This window comes from Spodoptera frugiperda, chromosome 2 (assembly GCF_023101765.2).
Source record: "Spodoptera frugiperda isolate SF20-4 chromosome 2, AGI-APGP_CSIRO_Sfru_2.0, whole genome shotgun sequence".
NCBI lineage: Eukaryota > Metazoa > Arthropoda > Insecta > Lepidoptera > Noctuidae > Spodoptera > Spodoptera frugiperda.
Window position 1 is genome coordinate 11,235,010 of NC_064213.1, and position 17,246 is coordinate 11,252,255.

General features: G+C 33.7%; 1 protein-coding gene across 10 annotated transcripts in view; it reads right to left on the bottom strand.

Moving 5' to 3' along the window:
- The window catches only part of LOC118269059 (broad-complex core protein isoforms 1/2/3/4/5), a 122,297-nt gene extending 109,370 nt beyond the window's left edge, over positions 1 to 12,927 (bottom strand). For 3 of the 10 annotated variants that reach the window (XM_050704315.1, XM_050704300.1, XM_050704317.1), the window contains exon 1: positions 12,369 to 12,777. The gene's annotated coding sequence lies outside the window, so the exon portion shown is untranslated. Of the gene's footprint in view, positions 1 to 12,368; positions 12,778 to 12,819 lie in introns of those variants that run through there. The other 7 variants (XR_007707114.1, XR_007707115.1, XM_035583955.2 and 4 more) reach the window with 6 other exon arrangements.
- Positions 12,928 to 17,246: the final 4,319 nt, after the last annotated feature.

Below are 17,246 nucleotides of genomic sequence, written 5' to 3' on the forward strand. Positions count from 1 at the left end.
CCTAGCGTCACCTTAAAAGCGCTCCATCCGTCAGTTTACATTAACAACCCATTCTCAACCTTATCGCGATTAAATAAAGTGTAATTTGAATCAAATAATAATAAAGAGATAATTCATTACAGCACATTAGAATTCCATCCTTAATTCAATGGTAAAGGGTTTAAATTCATTTGAATTCACAAAAACGTTCAACTCCTACATTGTATTAACAATAAGCAACCTAAATAATACTTTGGCTATACAAAAATAGAGTTCAGTTTCGATTGATAGTAGCATTCAGACTTAGAACGTTTTGTGTGTGCAGAGAAACCGCCAAAATGCATCGGAAGGTCAACGAACCTCGCCAGCCAAGGACAGTGCATTCCATTTTTAAATAGCGCGCCAATAGAAGGCTCGATCTAAATAGGCCCGCCATCTTGCCATCATTGCGCGGGAATCGCATAATGGCGTCCATTTTTGACAAAAACATTTTTTTTTCGTCAACAATGGCGCGTTTCCACGTATTATTTCGGCATAATTAGGGAGCCGGTAACGAGATTTCATTGCAAGTTCGTTATAAAATTATATTTAAGTAAAAATGGAGTTCTTATGTCCGATAGATGAGGCTTTTAAATTCTGTTGGTTCTAGGAAACGAGCGGTATAAACGAATTACGTTAGTGAACGTTCGTGTAGTCGGTTCTGAGAAGAGATTTTACTCGGCCACGGGAACTTTTAGTTAGAGACAAAGTTATAGTAATACGAAACTCGTGGGATTACTTATTATTTGTTGAAAACTTTACATATTTTCTTAGAAAAACATTGAATTTTCTATATAACTATATTTTATTTGCTTATTTATTTGTACTTTATTATAAAGTTAAATAAACACTATACTTAATTGTAGTGATTTTTCAATCGTCACACGTTTTTTAATTCGTTCAGTATTTATATGCTCATAGTGTTCAAAAATGTCTTTTTAACTTATCCTTTTTATGAAAACGTACCTTTTCTGGTGTGACATCAAAAACATGATTCAAAAGATTGAATTTTAAACTCAAAAAACATATACACAAAGTAGATTATTGATTAACAATCTCACTGTAATCCTTATTACATCTGAACACAAAGGCATATCTTCACGACCTAGGAAGGGCAGACAGTGACAGCAGACGGGCGTCACGGTGGGTGCTCCAGCAATTTGAGTCTTCCATGTAGTGATTAGCATATCAATTGTATGCTGCTGCTAATGTTGCAGATTGCAGATAGGTGCAGGAGTTGGCATTGAATTATTTCAAATGATTTTAGGGCTTGAGTCATGTTTGAAGATTTGTGGTTTTGTTAATAAGAGTTTCTTTATTTAAAATCGTGTTTTTGGAGCTATTTTTATAAAAGTAATTGTATAGGGAATCTAGGGTATTTATAAGTTCGGATATGTTTTTTTTATATATTCAACTTGAAATAAAATATAGAAACGTAATACACTTTTGTCCTAGATAAAGATCTACATAAATTACAAAATGTTGATGTCAAAATTAGTTAATATTTTGCTACTTATAGCTAAGCAGCTATGTAAGTATTCACTCGAAAAACTTATTCAAACTTAGTTTCCAATACTTATATAACATAACTGATTACAATGCATCGCACACTATCATCGGTTGTTTAGTAACGTCGCGTCGGTGTCGCTGCAGGGCACTGGGCAGCCATACTTTCTAAATAATTCCAAGTTACGACATTTTGATTGGTTTTGTAATATCTTTTGAAAACTACAACGAAATATATATAACGGCTTTAGACATAATTGAACTTTTTGGAACTCTATTATATATTAAAAACCAATATTCTTTAACATAAACGTGTGCCCTAAAATAATCCAAATATAGAATCACCAATAGCTATTCTTTCAATCAAATTAAATAAGCAAGAGTTACACCCACTCATAAACAAATCCGTAACAAAAATTCCGAATACCAAATCAAACTGTCCCTTACAATGAAACGATCAAAAATAAATGCAAAACACAAAATAAAAAATGAAAAACGCTGATGGGCCAACACTTTAATCCGTGTTACGTAAACTGGCTATATTTAAACACTGACGTACAAATTCTATTACAATATTGAAAAAATACACGAACATACCCCCACATACATATACATATACACACACGAACACAAAACACATTCATATTTTTGAAATACGAGGCAGTGAGATTGAATGGGCTCGTAGCTCGTAGACGCGGTCTATGCTACGAAAACTATGGAGCTACGCCGTAGCAGATCTACGATCTAGGCTACGAGGCGTAGCAAAGCTTACAATGTTAGATTTTTTTTTTAGTTTTTTGTCGTGGTGTTTAGTAGTGCTATGTTTTTAAATTATATTCGTATTTCAAAGGTTTCTGTGTTACTGTTAGTGAATACCCTTAAGTAATTAATTGAAATAAATAGTATTTGTTGTGGTTATGAAAGTTTTAACGACATACATACGCTCACATATTTCTATTGGTTATTTAATCTTTTATCTACTATTTCTTTCTATAATATTATATACAAAACAACTATCCATACCTATTTACTTCCCTCCCTTCACCATAAAATAACTTAAAACTATAATATGAAAAATGTCCCAAGTCCTCATTCTCGACTGTACCATTTACTATCGTGCGTAATCGTGACGTAAGCACGTGCACGCATGTACCACGCACACGCCACATGTCGCCCGCGCCACGTGTGACTAGACGAGCAGGACATTCGTGACGTTGGTCCGACACGTGTGGCCGACTCTGTTCAGCCTGTATTTGTAATAGATGTGCTTTTGAAATGGTACTGACGTTAGTGTTACGTTCTTTTTAAAATGATAGACTCTGACTGTCCCTATGGATAAAATATAGCTCATTGAGAAATATATTAAATACGCTGCATAACAGAGTGCTAATATAAAACTTATTTTTTCTATGTTAAATTTTCTTTATCGCCTCTATTTTTTTAAGTCACTTAATATCCCTAAAGCTTTCTCCTAAGTCTGAAAAATACTATGCAGAAAACTGCATAAAAATCGGTTCAATTAAACTTACATACATACAGGTCAAACTGAGAACCTCCTTTTTAATAAAATAATTTGAAAACTGGATACAAGTTGGTGCTTAATTTTACAAGCAAATACTTAGTTTCACCATCTCTTGTACAAAGATATGTTATAAGATTAAAGAATATTGTATTTTTTTAGACAAACATTTTCTTCTACGTCTGGCGGAAGAAAATAGGCAAGCCATTATAGGAGACTGATATGATTAGCGGGAAATTAACCTTTAATAGAGTGCCTACCCTACACAGCTACCTTTTCATGACTGTGTTAGTCTTTTCTATATTTTACAATGAGTTAAGTAACATTAGGGTAAGAATAACTCTTTTTTACTTTGAATGTTTAGACTCCTAATTCGATATGAGTTTAATTTCCCTCAAACTAAATTTAGGAACGAGCACCTCTCTCACTGACAGAAAGATTAACAGACTATTTATGTTTTTACGTTTCAAAAGTACCTGATAGTGGTTTAATTAAAATAAATGCTTTTGACTTTGACTTTGTTTTGCTTCAAAATAACTGCCTAAGTTATTTTTTCAATTTAACCAAATGGTAGACTGCGTAACTTTATTCCTGCAATAACTTACTAAACACAAACTAAACTGGATTCCGTTTTCATTTCCTTCATAAAGTAGTTTCCCCTGTAATCTAAGGGGCCGTTCCTTTGCGATGACGTGTTCGCGTTAGGGGGTAGGCAGAGACATTACTCAGTTGGTATATAAGGGTGACATGTGGTTTCCTAATTGTCAGTAATTGTTTTGTGGTTTTTGTCAACATGAATAGGGTTTTTTGTGGTTTGATATTGTTATATATGTGGTTTATTGCTGTGGGATATCACAATTATGTGGGAATTCACATTTAGAATTTGTTGGTACTAGTTGTTGATACTTTACATCGTTTAATATAATTGAACAAAATAAATGAACGTGTGTGTAAAATGTAAAACGTCATTTCGAAACAAGTATTGGTTCGTACCAATACGTTGTTTTTACTACATTCTATTTTTATACATTTTATCCAATCAATTGCAACATCACCTTTAACCGACATTACAAAAAATATGTGTCGAAAAGCAGCTAAAGTCAGGAGGCAAGCCCTAGCGCGTATATCAGGGTCAAGGTGATATGTTTGTGCAACTTTCGAATCGTCCCCCTTCCCCTCGTCTGATGCGCTTCCCCCCCTCCCTGCAATATCCTTGCATGTTATTTATAGGTACATCAAGTACATTTTAAGCACGGAAGGTCTGAGGTCGACTAATAGCTTAATAACTGATGATTTTTATTCCAAAACACCTTTTTTTCGAGATAAAGAAAGAATAATGTTATTTATTTATGTCGTATATTTTGATTGGATATCATTATTGTATAAGATTATTTAGACAACACTGTCTAACGGTGAAGGAAAACATCGTGAGGAAACTTGAGCTTATAATTTCTAATTATAAGTTTGAAATCGCCAAACCGCATTGAGCAAGCGTGGTGATTAATGCTCAAACCTTCTCCGTGTGAGAAGAGGCTTTGGTCAGCAGTGGCCACTTATAGGCCGTTGATAAGAATAGTTAATGTCTTGTTTCTCGGGAGATTTAAATGAATGATCTAACTTATAATTAAAGAAAAATAAACTGATTGAGTAATTGTAAAATTTACTAGTACATATGTATATAGGGAACTATTTTTATTGTTTTTGAATGACTTATTGCACAGACTATTTTGTTGCTAGGTGTACAATTTATTAATGTGGTTTATAGTGCCCAAACTAAATTTTGTTAGGTCTAGTATTACTTTGTTAGGTCCACCTTTAATCGCAAATTTTCAAAACTGTTAAACTCAAAATGCCTTCATCACACTACAATAATAACATAATTCCACAGATAAACCCTTGTCTAAGTAAAAATGGCGAACAGTACAAAGTGTTAAGGAAAAGTTGTGCACGCGCAGCCGGCTTACTCACACAGACAACCTTGATGCCGACATGTTGGTTTTGTTGCAAATGTTTCACTACGGCTGCGTATGCGCAGGCGGGTGGGCAGAGTAATAGCTTTTATGTTATGAATAAGTTTTAGTAATACGATTATTGTTTTTTAATATTATTATTATGTCGTTGAAGAGAGTTTAAATGTATGTAGTTTTAAAGAGGTTTATTCGAGTTGATGTTTATTTTAAAATTCTTTTCTTTCATCTTATCACTCGTGGGTTAAGTAAAAGTTAAATAATTTATTCCAATTAAACCGTAAATAAGTATTTTTGAAATGTCAATAAATATTTTATTAGTCAATTCGTCAGTGAAACTAGGAAATCGTTCAAAGTGTAGCTTCGTTACCATAATGCAGGCTAATTCAGAGATTTTATCAAATAAATAATGACTCTACATATTCCTAAGGTGGAAAATTCTACTGACTCAAAAACTACTCTAGTGTATATAGTTAAGTAGTAATTTAGTTCCCAGAAAAAAATAGTACATCTTCTAATAATGTTAGATGGATAAATGTTAGATACAAACACTATTTCTATACTAAAATCCTAACTTCAAATTAAAAGCCCATATATTTCCCTCAGTGCAATCTGCATGGTGATACAAAAGCTGCGCGGGCGCAGCCGGTAGTTACTCAGCGAGACAACCTTGGTACAAACATCTTCCTTTTGTTACAGCTTTGTTAATGTATATTCATCCCTGTTATTGGTAAACGTATCAGACGGATTTGTGTAAAACTAATATAGACTAAGACTAATGGTGTACAGGGAAAACTATCTTAATACTTTAGTTTTAAGGTTGATTTTTGTGAATCTAATGTTGTCGTTAAGCTCAATGTCGTCATAATTGTATTATCATCAAATACTTATTAAAGAATCTGTATTAATTTAATCCAGTATTTTAAAACATTTAATTATAGACTTTCCTTTTTGATTCTATCAGTAATTGTACTGAATTTAGACTTGTGCTTATTGACTATTAGCGATTTCTGGCTCTGCTCGACTGCTATTAATCATGGCGTTATGTTTTGAGCCTATAACTATCCTTAATAAATAAACTATCCAACACACAAATTAATTATACAAATCGGACTAGTAGTTCCGGAGATTAGTGCATTCAAATAAACAACCAAATTCTGCAGCTTTATAATTATAATAATAATATGTAAAAAAGTATAAGATAAGCTTAAGTATAAAAATGTACCTTACAATACAAAAGCTAGTAAAACGAAAGGATAGCATTTATAGTATCTTAATCTACCCTTTCGAAAAATAAGAAAAGTTTTCATTTATTCAATTCTTTGTAACCTTAAAACGCATTATCGAAGCGAAGAGATAATTATAAGGCGCCACTTGTCTAAAAATGCAAGCCATTTCCGCAATGCATAGTCTATCCACGGTACGAATGCAAAAAGTAAAGTATAGTAAAGTAAGCACTTCAAGGTGCGCACACGCACTCGCACCGGACGGCCATGAAAACAGTCTTTGATTACGGAAACTTCTACGAGAAACGACCCGTTCTTAGATCCAAAGTTTTATTTTGTACTTTTTAAGTATGTAGTTTAAAATATTAAATTATCTTTGGGCCTATATGAGTAGGGCCTTGTTTTTTTGTTGAAGTAGGCAGGGCTAGGTAGTATGTTGTTTTATTATTAACGGTCTATAAATATATTTTTGGTGTATTAAGTTTCGGTGATTTTTTTATAAAATAACAACAAAACTATACGAATATGATTAAACGCTTTATTACCCGATTTTCATATTTGTTTCGTGATACCAGATTAACTTTTTAATATAAAGCATAGCATAATCCGCGAAGGGATGGACAGATTTTCACTTTATTTTACCAGACTCGAAACAACAATTTGTGGATCACACAAGGAGTTGCTCCGTGCGGGAATCGAACCCGCTACACGTTACGCGACAGCCGGTAGCCCAGCCACCGCGCCAACCGATTTATAATATTAGTATGATTTTATTATCTTCTCTAATACCCAATAATAATGTGAAACGCATATAATTACCCGTGCGTTCACATAACTTCAGGTAAATACTGTAACCTTCAGCCGCACTAGTAGTAGGCAGCTGTAATTTATTTTCATGAGTACTTTGTAGAATATATTCACAAACGGACCAATTATAAATAATGATGACGTCATCGAGTAATCGCGTTATGTGCTATTGTGTGGTAATTTATATAGTTTTATAACTCCAGTACTAAGTACTTTAAAAAGGATTTTTTTCAGGAAATAATACCTTTTTTCAGGTTTAAAGACGTTTTTTTATATTTTTGTTGTATTCATGTTTGTACTGTATTTATTTATTTTTTTACTTGTGTGTATTTTTTGGTGCATCGTGGCCGGTGCTGAATAAATATTTTTTTTCTTCTGTCTTTCATGTTGTTTGTGATTTTTAAGTATTTTTTTTATAATTACAGTAACGGGAAGTTTTAGTGTTGATGGCTGGATGATAGTATTAATGGTTTTAACATTTTGAATATTTTGCATACTGAAATAATGACTCAAAATCAGCACACATGCTGCCTACATAGGCAGGTAGACTTAAATACTTAGAATATATTATGAAAACCGTAATTTACGTATGAAACTGTTAGAGAACCGTTCTAACAGCACTGGGAATGTACAAAGAATGGTACCAGTGAAAGTCTAACCACATTCGGCTCACTCATTTCCGAGAAAACGTGCACATACTAACAAAATGGCGGATTTTATGCGTATGCACATTTTTTACGTTTCGTTGTGTTCTGAATTTAGTAATACGTAGATATCTTTGTAAAAATTTGATGGAAAAATTGTTTTTAAACGTTAGTTGGATGAATGCATCTATCACATATATTTTTATTCAATTGTTCTCCTCAATTGCTTAATCATTATTTTAAACAACTTCACACGCAGTAACCCTGTTTAGATGTCAAAGAAATCGAGAAACTTCTTATTCTAGTAATATAGAATTTGAAATCTTGTTCTTTTTATACCAAATTCAGTGTTTAAAAGTACTGGTAGATATATAATTATCAACTGTCATGAGATAATCAAAACACTATATAATTCTTAGAAACCTTTCCATTTAACATACCTTCGACAATAAACAATAATAAACTAAAGTACCATGTCAAACTATAAACGAATCAATTGACTTCGGCGGTGTTCGCCACCACGGAGTTACCCGAACGTTGACTTCGGGAATCATCGGGCGCCCGAGTACAACCGAAGTTTGACGGTGAGAAAAATACAATTGAATAGTTTCGTCTCGTAATTTACAAGCAGACATCAGATAAACTAAGGTCATGGGCTAGACCTTTTTCTAGGAACTAAATTCGGTCTGGAAAAGTATAAAAAATATGCTTATTTTATGTAAATTCTGACTCATGTTGCACTTCAATAAGTTAATGTCTTAAAAAGAAAACACTAGAACTAAATGGCGTGTATTCCAATTTACTAAGAGAGTTCTTCATTAATTGGTTTTACTTAATGAAAAATGCTATAGGAATTAAAACTATATCTAAAAAACCTATCTTGTTTACACACGGTGTTACCCAGTAGAAAAACATTAATACAAATCAAGGTAGCAAAATACCTTGACCTCCAATTCAAGTCATTTTCTTTCACACAGAAGCTCAAAACAAATTGGTAGCCACATAATGTCATTGACGACACACACACACAAAAGCAACACGCCCAATTCATCTTGAGACGCGTTACCTTGTAATTTGTTCTTCAGTAAAGGTCAACGTATATCGGTTATTGTCATAGATGGAAAACAGTACTTAAGTTTTGCGTCCAGTGTAACTTGACACATGTGGTCTTACCTTTTACATGGAGGCTAAGGTTGAAGTAAATTGGTCGGTTCAACAAGTAGACTCTTGGGTCTCCTTTTATGAGACTGACTTTTGTTTCCTATATTATTTGTTAGTTTATTTTTTCTGTACTTAAAACTAAGATGGAGTATAAACTGTGCGACTAAAAGTTGCTACCATTTTGTCGCATTTATTGAATCACTCACTGAATTTGGCAATCTAATGTCATCATTTGAGTTTTTTCTCACGTGATATAATTTTTCAATACATAATGTATTACATTTATTGATTAATTCGCTACTATGAATCGGCAAATCGCCTTAAAACAGCGTTTTTATCGTATTTCTTAGACCGGTCGCACTAACAAAAGACGTCGCGCGACTAATCGCACGTGAATAGGCGTCATTAAGCCTTTGAGGCTTGTGTGAAGGGCATTGAATATGTTAGGATGTTGGCCCTTTATGCATAGTTTATAACTTTATTTAAGTTATCGTTTAAAGATATTTAAATGTATTTTAAGGTAGGTTTTTGCATATTGTAACATTGTACCTGTTTATCCTATAAATGGGTTAAATGGACTTTTTGTTAGCTGTATTATTAATTCCATGTCTCATTTGATATCCTTTTTGCAATAAACATCATTTAAGTGTTTTACAGGACGACTTACGACTGACACTACAGAATGACACCTACGATTTGTTTTTTTTAGAAAATTGTGGATTATATATTTCTATGAAAGAATGAGAGAGCTTCATCATCAGCAGCCAAAAGACGTCCACTTCTGAACAAAGACCTTCCCCTTGCTCCTCCAAAACGAACGACAACTCGCCGCTTGCATCCATTGACTCCCCGCGACTTTGCTGGTAGCGGAGGACTGCCCCCGTCTTCCAGTCCATGATCACCAGTCTTCTCTTTCATGATCCATTACCACTTAGTGGTTTTAAGTGAAATAACACTAACTGCCGTATTCAGAGCCATTTGATGGTTATTTACCCCACTCTGTAGCGATTGGTTTTGGAACAAGAAATTAATGAAAGCCTTTGAGAAATCCTTCAAATTAGAAGGACAGGAAAACCCAAGTTTACAAGAATAACGAATAAATAAATGAAAACGATGACCACAAGTAAATATTTGGAGATTTACCAATAAACATTAAAAACTGTTGTTGTTCAAAACAATATGTTTTGTTCATTCAGCTACAAACACAACAAAATATAAATAGAGTGTAATTTATACTACTACACGTCTGTTTTTCAACTCATGCGCAGACTGTGTATAGGTTGCTATTTATCAATTAGGGAGCTTTAGAATTAGTATAAACGTCATAGTGCTATGACAACCATTATTCCATACAGAAATAGACAGAATAAAACCTTACTGTACCTAGTTTTTCTAGTGAAATACCGCTGCACAAATTATGCAGTATATGCTACTAAAATTTTTACCATTATTCTATTCGACTTTGAACCTAGACCATTGCACCACGTGGCCCAACCCACAGCAACGATTAAGTCATAAGATTAAAATGCAACAAAAAATGAACATCACTTTTGACTTTGCAAAGTCTTTGCCTCATAGACATAGATACAAAATAGACAAGCGTTACACACACGCACACATGTATGACACACACATACAGGGATAAAACACGCACACATGGATACATAACTGAATAGTTTTTAGGCAGGCAAAACAAGCAAATGTCATTTGAAAATCAAAAGTTAAATGACTCGGCGGTACTCGTGTCGACTACTGCAGTACTTTAAATGTAGAAGAGGCAGCCATCTTCAAATGGCCTTCGGAACTGCGCCGGCGCACGTCTCAATTGAGGCGTCAGCAGGAACTCAAGGCTGTTTATGCTAGGAGTTTGGTTTTTGCTTTCCTTGCCAATTTGGGATATAATGTTTTGTTGTCGTTGGGGTTATGGTATGTCTATGATGTGTAGATTTCTCTCAATCTGGCAGTTTTGAGAAGATATAAAAGCTTTAAATTAAATTATTTCAATAGAAAATTATGATTTCATTAGAAAATTATCATTTCGTATATAGTAATATACTTGATTTATTATTATAAATAAAGTATTAAGATACTTATAATTAACTGAAGGCGCCAAAGATACAATTTTTATAAAACAATTATTGGATTTTTGATAATTTATTTTAGAAATATTCCAGCAAATAACGTTGTGTATTAAATTGTAAAACGTACTATATTAATTTTATTAAATACATATGAGTATTTTAATAAAAAACTCAATCTCACATTAACTCTATCCTACTTTAACAAATAATTACAATATAAAATAAAATATAATCTAAATAAAAATATGACTGGCATCGTCATAAAAACGCGATAATAATGTTTCCTAGTAAATCGTTGGAATTGAATGAAATGGTAAAACCAGTTACTGGTTCGCAAACTGGACCTCATACGGAAGATGTGGGGACTGGTTCTAGCGTTCCTTGGGAATCTAGGTCTCATACAGGGATGAGATTATTGTCTTTATTATGTATGTAGATACGTTTGCTAATAAATGTAGTCGGTGTTAATGTATAGAAAAAATTATCTACCGTTTTTGTAGGTGGTTAAAATGAGTTTAAATGGTGAAAAAGGTTTTCTTTTGCTTTGTAGTTTTCTAAATGTCTAGTTTTATAAAGATATATTTGAATAATTAGGTACAAAGTAATTTCTTTTTTTTTAATAAATTAAATATAGACTTTTAATAGGTAACATACAAATCTAAAGCTTTTCGTTGCTCTCCCGCACGTGCTGAACTTTTACTTTAATTAAATTTATTTATTTAATTTTTAGTTTTTACATTGAATTTTCACAGTGGAAAATAAAATTGATACTTATTCTCATCTCCAATTTTATCCGTTTAACATACATCACAGAAATCGCATAAATAAACGACGTTCACAATCCCTATCAAATAGGCCTAACTCGCATTCAATAATCATTTATTGCACGAAAATGTTATAATTTAAACGCAAAACATGTTTCCTTGTCGTTAGTAAAATTGGAACATAATTTAACTTAAAAAAGAGGAATAACATTACTGTAAAATTCGAAATTTGAACATAAAGTAACATGGCGGGCCCGCGCCCGCGCACTTCGTAGGCTTCAAAAAAAGAACACAGAATCAAGATGGCCGACTTTCTCGCCAGTGCCTAGTACTGCTGACGTCACAACACGACGTGTCCTTGTCACTTTGTCTAGGGAACATTCCCGATTTATTAGAAATATATAAAATATACGCTTTACAAAGTTGCATAGTGTTTTTGTAAGTTCAAAAGTTCCAGTTCTGTGTTCGTGGCGCCGAATGGGACAGCGAGTAATCCTTTGTGTGTTTTTATTTTAATAATCTTTGTTTCGTGAAATCAAAAATGTAATTTTCAAAAGTTTCACAGAATAGGAATTGACGTATAACACAAAAATTATAATCAAAACCGGTGTCAAAATAAAATACTAAAAATCTAAAAATAAAATATAATCGGGAAAAAATAAAAAATGTACTTACCAAAAAATAAAAACGGAAAAACACAAAAGTCCAATAAAAATATAGAAATACTAAATTGTAGTAAAATAAAACACAACACGACACTTTAAGCACTAGTCTCTTTACAAACGGTGAAAAATCTTGGTTTTTATTATTTAAATATTAAGTCATAATCGGTGACGTCTGCAAAATAAAATCCAAAATGAACACTGCGCCCGGCCGCCCGGCAATATTTTAGATCAAAACGCTCAACGAACAAACTAATAAATCTATTTGTCTATCAAAAGCGAACTATCAAATTCAAATAAGATTCCAAGTCGCGCGAGGGAACGCGTTCCGAGTTCTTTATTCAAAAAATCGCGACGTACTGGCGCGCTATAAGTTGCAGGAAGAACGCCTTTTCCTAGTGATGTAGACACAAAAATTATTTTCAAAAAATCGCCATCGAGCGTTTTGAGCCAAAAAATCTAACCTAACCTAACCCAGGCGGGCGGGCGACTGGCGGGCGCGTAGGGGCCGCATTGCCAAATATTTTTTTTTGCATCTCGGCCGAATTATGCACTTGTATGCGACTTACGTCGTCCCTTCATTGTAGTGGTGCGACATGTACCGATTGGGCATTTTTATGTGGTGTCAGTGTGTGAGGCACACACACGAGCGCAACCGACGAAATTTTTGTCTGTGCGCGTTGTGAGCCCTTCGACGTGGAGTTTATTTAAAAAATTCGGAGTGTTATGTAAACACAGCAATTTTTTTTAGACACTAAAATACTTAGGTGTTGCCCGGAGGGGTCGTTGGCCGCGTTTTTCGGGAACTCTGACTAATTTCGCTAAAAGGATCTCTTTCGTACACACTCCGGTAGCTGAGGCTGTCGCAGCCGAACACCAAGTTCGGCTTACGAACGCCCGCTCGTGTTTCATCGTTTGGCGCGAACGAATTTTGAACTTGGAACGTATCGAAATTCTTTATTATTGTACTCGATGAACATTTTACTCATTACTTGTGATTGGTCGCAAAACTTGGGCGCGTTCGTATTTCCGAATGCACTAATGGAGACAGCCAATCGCGTGCCCTTAGCTAAGTTACAAGCGGTTGAAACTAACAAACTTTCATTTTTGGCTACATTTGTCACTTTGTAAACTTGTATTCACAATAATAATTTCATCATAAATGGAACTAGGTAGCAATGCACGTGTCTATCTAGACAGACGTTAAATTAGACTAAATCGAATACGATTAGCCGGGCGACTAGACAAGGCGGTCGCCTAAAAATAACTAATAAAACTACTATACAAAACAATTTATTAGTTTGATATTTTTCTTGGAAACTGATTCATTAGTTGTATGAGGAAGGCGGGGACTGCATCCTTTGTAACCGTGTAATATTGCACAACATGCGCTTTGAAGGAGCAAACAGATTTCTAGGCTAGTGGGCTGAATTGCATAGTAATTAGAAAAAAATATATATAATAAACATTCTTCGATACTGATAAGAAATTTTCATGATTTTTAAGGGACAAAAATCTAAAATCACCTTTAACACACTACGTATTATTTACAGATAAAATAATTTCTTAAAAAAACACTGTATCAACTATATTATATCTTAACCTTTCAAGACATTAAACATAATTATGTATCGTAGATAGAAAATCCAAGTATAAAAAACTTACAAAAATAATTCACGTAATCAACTTACCTACTTACATTCTTCTATAAATGAAAATATCCCTTACCAACCCTCAAATAACCATTTAAAAACTTAAATCCAAAAATAATACACACTAAATATTTCTACGGAAAGTGACTCCCAAAATATAAGGTACAGCCATAGTGTATTAAAGGGTACCGAAGCAAGAAAGGACGGGAAAGGTTAAACGAGTGTCGCAGGTGTAAAAATAGTAAAAAAATCCCTTTGAAACTAGTCAGTGGGCTTTGGGATCGCGAACTATATATAGGGCATGTCCTAACCAATTATAATAGGTGAATTAGAGTGTATGGTAACGCGTGAGGTTATTTTTATCAAAGGTACCTTGTTAGTTGAGGAAGGAAAGTGTGGAGGCAGTTGTTGATGCTTCGTGTTGGGTAAAATGTTATGGATTTTTAAACTTACAGTTTTTATTTTGATGAAAGTCGGTATATTATTTTTGAACAGAAATTTTCACAAAAAATCTTTTAATTTATTAAATATGAAATAGTATCAAATACTTTTAAATTGTTAAAAAATATGCGTAAAATCTTATCCCAATAATGGTAATTTAAAAAAAAAAATTACATTAGTTTTGTGATTCATATCTAGAATTTTATAAAACTTGTGTAAAACAAAACAGTTTAAATAAAATCCTCCATATTATTATCAATTACTAACACACACTCACATTAAAACTGCATAATAAAAAAGAATAATATAAAATTGCATTTCCTGCAGAATATAGTGATAAATGTTAAAAACAGTTTGGTGCGCCGGCGCATTAGATCGATAGCCCGGGTTGCCGGCCTGTCGCCCTTGTTAGGCGAAGGACGAATCGACTAATACTGATAGGACTTAGAGTATGACACAGATGCGACTGTGATCAACATGGTACATGGAAAAAAAAGCAAAAGAAAACTGTGTTTTTTTTTATTTTATAAGCCACTTTTTCAGTTTTCTTATTTACGTAGGTATAGCAATATAATGTATGTAATTGCACACATATGCTGTTGTAATATTTAAATATAATATCTTTTAAAATATTTTCACCTGTGTGCCATTTTCTAATAAACTAATGAGTCAAAATCTATCCAAATAACGTTTTCATTCATTATTCGATCATAAACTAATGCGTGACAGTTGTCCACAATATAAAAAACTATGTATAGTATTTAGTAGCGAATAAACCATCATACATGTAATTACTCTTCTTTGTAAATACATACTTAATTACTCTTATTTTCACCAGTTGTTTTGTGAATTTCCGTTACCATAACATAAGAGCCTAAGGACTTACCGCCGTAATCAGAGTCATTTTAATGGTTTCTTAACCTAGTCCTTCGCATTTGGTTTAGGTGTAAATGTTTCTGATTGCGGCAATTAGGTTACTGACATTACCGGAGCTGCAGTCTACCTAGTTGGTTTAGAGGACTCCGGCTCGAAAAGCAAGTAAGAACAAGGTGGTTTTTAGTTATTAAGTGTCTGATACTCCCTGTCCACCCAAGGCGAGAAGTCATAGGATGGTTTTCGCCCTTCATAAAAGGGTAAGAAGGAGAAGATGGAGTCCTTTGTTCAGCAGTAGACGTTTTCTGGCTGATGCTGATCAGGAATATAAGATCTAAAACATACTAAATGAAACTATGAACTAGATTCAATTAGCATAAATGTTTTTTTTGACCTACACTTCTGTTGTGTCATGACGAAAACTGTCGCTTCTGTATAAAAATGTTCAAATGTTTATCGTTGTATGTGTGACACACACACACACATGTATTAGCTGCGTCTGCGCCGATCGTAGACGCCCTTTGTTTTGGAGCCCACGGCCGAGGATTAATGTTTTTTGTCCACATAAAATGTTAATTTTTCATCCTGACTTGTGTACTGAATAAGTAGTGAATATTTTCGTTAAGGTATTTTTTGAAAATATTTCTGAAATTTTTATTTGCATCTCATGCATTTATTTTAATATCTATTAAGTTATTTTTTTATAAGAAATATATGGAAGACCCACCAACTACATTTTTTTATGGTATAGGGGGCAAACGAGCACACAGGTCATCTGATGGTATGTGATCAGCGCCGCCCATGGACACCCGGAACACCAGAGGAGCGACAGATGCGTTGCCGGCCTACGTGACTCTCAATATAACATAACTGGGAGAAATGGGAGTCACATTGCACTTCTGACCATGCCTTCAGAGATTCAAAGCCGTGGAACTATGTGCGTGATGGTAAGCAATTGACACCACCCATGGACACCCACAACACTAGAGGACAAAGTGCAATACCGACTCTTAGCCTTATGGTTCCATATTGAATGGCTTTTTAAAAGTCCATAAATAATATTTAAGCTTCAAATAACAAGAGTTTTTGTATAAAAATAGAAAAACAAAGTACTTAGAGTATTATTATTTATTATATACGTCAAGGTTTTACCAATCCAATGAACTCTACATAGCGTCAGCGTGAGTCTCCACGTGACTCTATCATAGATGTTAATGTAGAGTCATTCATTATGTAGAGACGAAGTATAGAGACGAGATGTTCAATAAAACCAGTATTTGTTTACTTAATAAACCAAAGCGCTTTATTATTATTTAATATAATAATATAAAGCTCTACCTAAAGCAGGAAAATCGTAAGATAGAGCCATAACCTACGACAATATTATTTTCTAACGGCAAAATATTAACTCAAATGTAACCTTGAGTCTCCCGGTCAACGACTCTACCGTTCTAAAAAATAGAGTCACGCAAATTGAAGTGTTTCATCTATTATAGCTCGACCTGTATCGATGTCTCTATCAGAATGACCTTGGCTCTAGGTGCTCTAGGTCACCGACTCTATCTAATGTCTAATGCAAAGTATTACGTCTATGACCTACGCCAATGTTTGTTGTTAGAATTTTAATTTAGTAACTCTACCGGTCGTTGACTCTACATTGTATGCCGAGGCTATTTTAATTTAATACTCTGTTTTGTTTTTATTTTGTGAATATTCTGTTTATAATGCGATGTTTACAAAACTCTACAACTTCCTGTTTCAAACAAAGCTTTATATTTATACCAGGAGGAAAAATTCTATCTCCAAGTACATTATTTTCACAGACTCTACTTATAAAAATAAATACGAAAATAGTCTCTACAATAGCTCTATCAACGTTTGACCTACACTAATGTTGTTTCTATTGCATCGTAACCTTGACTCTC